General features: G+C 35.2%; 1 pseudogene; it reads left to right on the top strand.

The window, feature by feature from the left end:
- Positions 1-2,496: 2,496 nt before the first annotated feature.
- Positions 2,497-6,819, top strand: LOC149902996 (toll-like receptor 7 pseudogene; annotated as a pseudogene).
- Positions 6,820-7,123: the final 304 nt, after the last annotated feature.

The following is a 7,123-nucleotide window of genomic DNA, read 5'->3' as shown; positions in this document are numbered from 1 at the left end:
AACTTTTTTATAGTGAAAGCGGATCAGTGAGTCTTGGCCTCCAATTTTACAAGTGGTTTCTGATGGGATAACGCTTGCCTTATTGCATTTACTGTTGATCGCTTTTCCACCCACACGAGTGATGCTTACTTTTGTTTTTATTTTTATTCAAAATACATATATCCAACAGCTTTTTTTAGTTTCAGAATGCCGCTAACCGGTGCCGAACGGCAAAAAAATACATTGAAAAACTAAAAAAGCAAAACCCTGAAAAATATGAAAAGAAAAGGAAAAAACACCTCGAGAAAGTGAAACAAAGACAAAGAAAAATATCAGATCTTAATGACAGTGAAAAAGAAGCTCGAAGACAAAAATGGAAAGAAGCTAATGATAGAAGAAAAGAAAAGGAAAAGCAAACAGAGAATTATAAAAATTGATTGTTTGTTGATTATTTTGTAACAAAAATATATATTTTTTTTAACTAGTGACTTCTTACTTTTTTATATGTAATATTACCTTATTCTGAATACAGCCTTACTTTTACAACTTCCTGACATTTCCTAACGAAACAGTTTACTGACAATTTCGTGACGTACAAATATTTTGAAAATGACCCTTATTTATTTCTCCTCACAATTCCCAATCACATAAATTAATCTACATGCATACAAAATTATCAAACAATATAGGTATATTAAGTATTCAAAGGAATTGAATTTTTTGAAAAATTTACGATTTTTCAAGAAAATCGATTGAATTGGACAAGGACCGGAAACATCCTACTATCCTACTAAAATTATGCCAAAGTTTGTGAGGATGGATGGATGTTTGTTATTCTTTCACGCAAATACTACTGAACCGATTACAATGAAATTCTCTTACTACTTAACTACATATATTAAAAAAAGGGTAGTATTTAAACGAGTGACTGTAAATTAAAGTTTTAGTAAGCAAAAATAATTAATTGGGGTAACGGAATTACTAAGTGAGCGATTGACTGCAAGCGATGAAAAATAATTAATAGATCAGCAACTAACAAACATTAAAGGTATTTCGAATAGAAAAATTACTTTAAAAAATACTATAATTGACAGAGTAGGTACTATCAGTTCAATTTGTTTTTGAAAGTTTTTTCTAATAACTATTTGAACAATTTATTCTAGTGTTTTTAGTCGCACTAGATGAGCGTAATTTAGTCGCTCACTTAGTAATCTATTCGCTCAACTAGTAATTTAGTCGCTCATATAGTAATGTTATCACACAGCTAGAATTCTAATAAGTATATCAAATGGATTAATCACAATCCTCCTTTAGTACGCTCAATCTGTATTTTATTATCAACTAATATTCGTTGCTTGTTTAGTTTATTTGTCGATTACTCAAATTCATGCCGCTCAAGTTATTAAATCAGTATCTCATAATCAGTCGCTCACTTTATTTTCAGTCGCTCGTTTTATTATTCCCCTTAAAAAAATACCAGTTTTTTGTTTGCTTGCTCCGGCTAATCTCTGGAGCGGCTATACCGATGATGACGGAACTTTCGCTGATGTATAGCGCATATAATAAGAAACTTGGTCTACTTTTTATATCTATTGATAATCCCACAGTAAAATAATAAAACTTAGGTATCATTGTGCTTTGTGGTATCTCTATGCATACTAATATAGAAATTAATTAAAAGTAAATTTGTTGCCATAATTCGGACTGAACCTGCCTAATTTAATACCCAATAAAGTTAGTACCCAATTAAAGGAAAATCCGTACGCCTTTTGTCAATACTAAGCAACGCTCACAATCAACGAGACATGATAAATACTAAATAGGATAGTATAAAAAGGGAAATACATATTATTCACATTTTTCATAATTATTATTATTCCTTATTAAGTCTGTCTTGCGTTCATGTTTATGTAGTTTATGTAATATGTATACATCGAGGCCACATTATCTTTACTATTAATGCCTTTATATCTTCTTTATATTATAGAGTTTTACGTCTGGTAGAGTTTTCGAATAAATGTAGAGTCAAATATGTTTATTAGTGTTTAAATCAAAAAGATACAATATATTTATAAAACAAAAGACGACGACGAAAAAGGAAATTGTAATAGGCAAGGTATTTTTAAACCATAATTTTTTTTTCGGTATTTCAGTAAGCAAAAAAAAACTTATATAAATCATACATATTATAATCTTTAACGTAGTTATCTAGATAGGTTCATAGAGGATAGATAATATATCAATACATGGCATGGCATTGTCTTCCTATTTACCTACAGGAAACTTAGTTATGAATTGCAGTTCTTTCAGCATACGTATGTTACCTGGCAAATCGGAATTTAAAACAACATAAAGCCTATGGTTTAAGAATAAGTTTGTATAGTAAAACTAAACCTTACCGGTTAGGTATATTAAATGGTTTTAACGGCCGTAACATGTAACTAAATATTTTTTCATCTAATACCATAAATACGGGGACTATTTGATATGCGGCAATAGAAATGCGATGGTGCGACCCATTCCCTCGCTAGTTGCCGCGCATTCATGGCGTTTCATTGTACGCGGCAGTCGCGGGTCCGCCGCCGAAGGGGGATCGCGTCTATACTTTACAATGAGACTCGTGCATTGCTCTATTTATCCCACACAAATTCGTTGTAATCGAAACGTATCCCCGTACAAATCGCGCGTCGTGTTTTAATATGATCACACGTGAAAAACGAACTAAACTTTCATTCATAAAAACAAGTTGACAAGTGAAAATGAAATGGACAAAGTGCGGTTTAAAATGATAATTAGCGTGATATTCTTTTGTTTAGTGATGGGCGCGGCGCTCACGGGAGCGCCTGACGCTGCAGATGCTTGTGTTCGAGTGGCCGGCAAGAACGGTGTGGAGTGCAATGTACGGACGCTGTCGTCAGACCGGGACGTGGTCGGTTCGATGCACTCGGATGGCGCGGAGCAGCTTGCAGTCCACTGCGGCTTGGAACTGCTTGAAAGTACGCTAAAGGACCACCAGTTTAGCAAAATGAAGGACTTGGCAGAGATCACCATTTCTAATTGTAAAATTCTCCGCCTCCCTGGAAATGTGTTCGAAGGTCTACGCGGTTTGAAGTCGCTGCAGTTACGCACCATGAATAATGAATGGGGCTATAATAAGGAGATGGAGATGTCTTTCGGCGCATTCAACGGTCTCAGGGAGTTACATACTTTGGACTTGGGACATAACAATATCAGAAAAATACCATCTGACTTATTTTGCGCCTTGGAAAATATAATTTCTTTGAATTTAACTCGCAATAAGATAAAGTTTGTCGATGAATTGGGTTTCGGTCACAAATGTGGTTCCACCTTGCAGACTATTGATCTGAGCTACAACGACATCATGTCTCTACCAGCTGATTCCGAAATACTACACTTGCGACGACTCACACAACTTTACTTGCAAAACAATAAAATAAGCGAATTGCCCGCAGGAGTTTTCAGTGACCTTCTATCGTTAAAAGTTGTAAATCTCTCAGACAACGCTATAAATTATCTACCAGAAGGTTTATTTCAAAACACGAGGGAAATTCGTGAAATTTATATGAGAAACAATGAACTGGAAATATTGCCCAAAAGAATATTTAACAGGTTGGATCAGTTACTTGTTTTAGATCTTTCAGTGAATAAATTGAGGGGCGACCACATAGAAGATGAAACGTTTGGCGGTCTAATAAGATTAATCGTGCTCGACCTGTCTCACAATGCTATCGCTCGAATCTCACAGAATATGTTCAAAGACTTGTTCTTTTTGCAGAACCTTAATTTAATTAATAACTCAATAGGGTACATTGAAGATAATGCATTTTCACCACTTTTTAATTTACATACTCTGAATTTAGGTTTAAACAAACTCAGAACAATTGAAGATCATATGTTTAATGGACTTTTTATACTGAACAAATTAAACCTTAACAATAATTTATTGGCGTACGTCAGTGAAAACGCGTTTAAAAATTGCTCCGATTTAAAAGAATTAGATTTGAGTTCAAACAAATTAACCAACGTTCCCCAAGCTATATTACAGTTACCGTTTTTGAAGTCATTAGACTTGGGTGAAAATTTATTAACGGAAATTACGAACAGTTCGTTTCAAAATTTATCACAGTTAACTGGTTTGCGTTTAATCGAAAATCAAATTGGAAACCTCACAGCGGGCATGTTCTGGGGAATGCCTAGCCTGCAAGTACTTAATCTGGCGAAAAATAAAATACAGTCCATCGGTACTGAAACGTTTCAAAGAAATTCGCAATTGGAAGCCGTTCGACTCGATGGTAACTTCATTTCGGACATTAATGGAGTATTTGTATCTTTGACGAAGTTGTTATGGCTTAATCTGTCGGAAAATCATTTAGTTTGGTTTGATTACGCCTTTGTGCCGCCCAATTTGAAGTGGTTAGACATTCACGCTAATTTTATCGAAATTCTGGGTAATTATTATAAAATTCAAAGCGAGCTACGCGTAAAGACATTAGACGCGAGCCACAATCGGATCGTAGCTTTATCGGCAATGTCTATTCCAAATAGCATCGAATTGTTGTTTGTGAACAATAATGAAATAACGACTATAGAACCAGATACGTTTGTAGACAAAACAAATCTGACGCGTGTGGACATGTACGCTAATAAAATTGAGACATTGGACGCGAATAGTTTGCGCATCGCGAGATTAGATGATAAGACGTTACCACAGTTTTATATTAGCGCTAACCCTTTTCGGTGCGACTGTACAATGAAATGGCTTTTACTCATAAATTCCGTTACTTCCCGACAATACCCGTTCGTGATGGATTTAAATAATGTCGTATGTAAAGAATCTTACGTTCGTGGTGTCAAGAATCAACCCGTTAGTACTTTACATGTAAAAGATTTCCTTTGTAAATTTGACAGCCATTGTCCAGATGATTGTAATTGTTGTGATTTTACGTTTTGCAACTGCAAAGCCGTTTGTCCGCATGACTGTTCTTGTTATCATGATTCGACAAAGTCGACGAATGTTGTAGATTGTTCTGCGAAACAATCTGATATGGTACCTCGTGACATTCCATCAGCCGCGACTCATATTTACTTAGACGGTAATTCGTATAAAGAACTTAATGAAACTTCATTTGAACTAATGCGAAAAGCTTTAGTTATTTATCTTAATTCGAGCAATATATTCACAATTCAAAACAATACATTTCGTGAACTAGGTGATTTAAGAATATTACATTTAGACAATAACAAATTAAAACGCCTACAGGGCCTTGAGTTTTCAAAACTAAATAATTTAAAAGAACTGTATTTACAAAACAACGTCATTGAGTTTATTTCGAACTTAACATTCACCTTTTTGGGTTCTTTAGAAGTTTTACGCCTGGACGGAAATAGACTCGTAAATTTTGGCCTTTGGCATTTGGACAATAACAAAAAACTACAAACGTTGTATGTCGGTAATAACTTATGGTCCTGTAATTGTAAATATTTACAAGGATTCCTAACTTACATATCACAAAATGTTGAAAAAGTTATAGATATACGTAACTTGTGGTGTTTAAATGAAAAGGCTAATTTACCGAAGAAACAATTAAATTTAAATGTGACAGTTTGCAGTGAAATCAGTGACAATTCAATGATGAGTGCGTTTTTCGTTTCCAACAATATACCATTACTGGCTTCGGTCCTTACTGGTTTTATGCTTATTTTATTAATATTAGTTTTAGTGTTCACGTTTAGATACGCCTGCAGAATGTGGTTGTACTCAAATTGCGGCATTAAGCTCTTTCCCCTTGCGGGCGCTCTTAACGATGCTGATAAGCTTTATGACGCTTATATTTGCTATAGCCCAAAAGACGAAGAATTCGTTATAGAATCTTTAGCGCGGGAGCTCGAGAACGGTTATCCGTCGTACCATCTATGTTTACATTATAGAGACGTTCCACAATTTGAAGCGACGTACGCTCAGTTTCCTGACTTAGTTGTCGAAGCGACCGATGCCTCGAGGCGTATAATAGTTGTTCTGACAAAGAACTTTATCTTAACGGAATGGTCTCAGATTGAATTCCGACAAGCTTTACAGCGAGCGCTTCGTAAGACTCCACATAAATTAATAATTGTCTCCGTAGGGCTCGCACCGCGAGATCCGGAGTTGAAGTCGTATTTAAAAACGGGTTTAGAAATAACGTGGAAAGAGAAACGTTTTTGGGAAAGGTTACGGTACGCGATGCCGTCGTCTAAGCGGCGCGGTCACAAGTTGAAAGACTCAATTACGGAAGGAATTCCAATACGTACACAATGGACGCATCGGTATTAAACAGCACTTGTCAAACGCTTTGCGGCAAGTCTGCGAATTCCGCCGAACGCTCGCCGTGCGATCGCCCGCTATCCGAGCACATATACTCCACAATAGATTCTGATTATTCCTCTAATGATTTCCAAGGCCGCCACAATCACCCACAATCTGTGGTTTTGCAACACACAGTCCAAACGTACCTGGTGTAAAACATAGTTGTAAATAACAAAAGAACGATCTCATTTTGTAACGGTATCGGTAGGCATTTGTTGATCATGTCGCTTTGTTGTGAAAATTTTGAATGAAATATGTCGTCCGATGTTGTAAATAGACCTCATAGTGTTAATAGTTGTGTAACTTTTGTACAATAACGATACCAAATTTCGCATTTAAAAAGATTCGCTTATTTATTAAATTTGTTTCAAATGGAATGTTGTAAGTATTAATTTGAAAGACTGTAAATTATTATTGTAGATTATTCGATTATGGCTGATGTTTGTATAGATGATTAATAAAATGTTTATAACTTATCGCTATCTTTAATTTATTCCTCCTGAATCCATTACCTGTAAGGTCAGTTCATAACCAATATTGAAAACAGACAATCTCATTGTTTTTGTTATAAAATAAATAACGTTTCTAGCTCCTGGCATGATGGATGTTTGTATAAAAGTAACGAGGGACAATACATGTTTTATTTCGAATCCAATTTCATTTTTGCGGTCGAGATAGATTACAGCTGTTTCGTGGTAATTGAATTGGAATAAAGTTGCGTACTGTACCTGTCTGTAATATGTCTTTTCGAGTAGTAGATTTATAAAAGTATCAAAATAT

This window comes from Colias eurytheme, chromosome 14, assembly GCF_061535395.1.
Source record: "Colias eurytheme isolate Ceu_HAF_F1 chromosome 14, ilColEury1 Martin Lab GWU primary, whole genome shotgun sequence".
Taxonomy (NCBI): Eukaryota; Metazoa; Arthropoda; class Insecta; order Lepidoptera; family Pieridae; genus Colias; species Colias eurytheme.
Note: the sequence above shows the minus strand (reverse complement) of the source record. Positions and strands in the feature narration are given on the sequence as shown.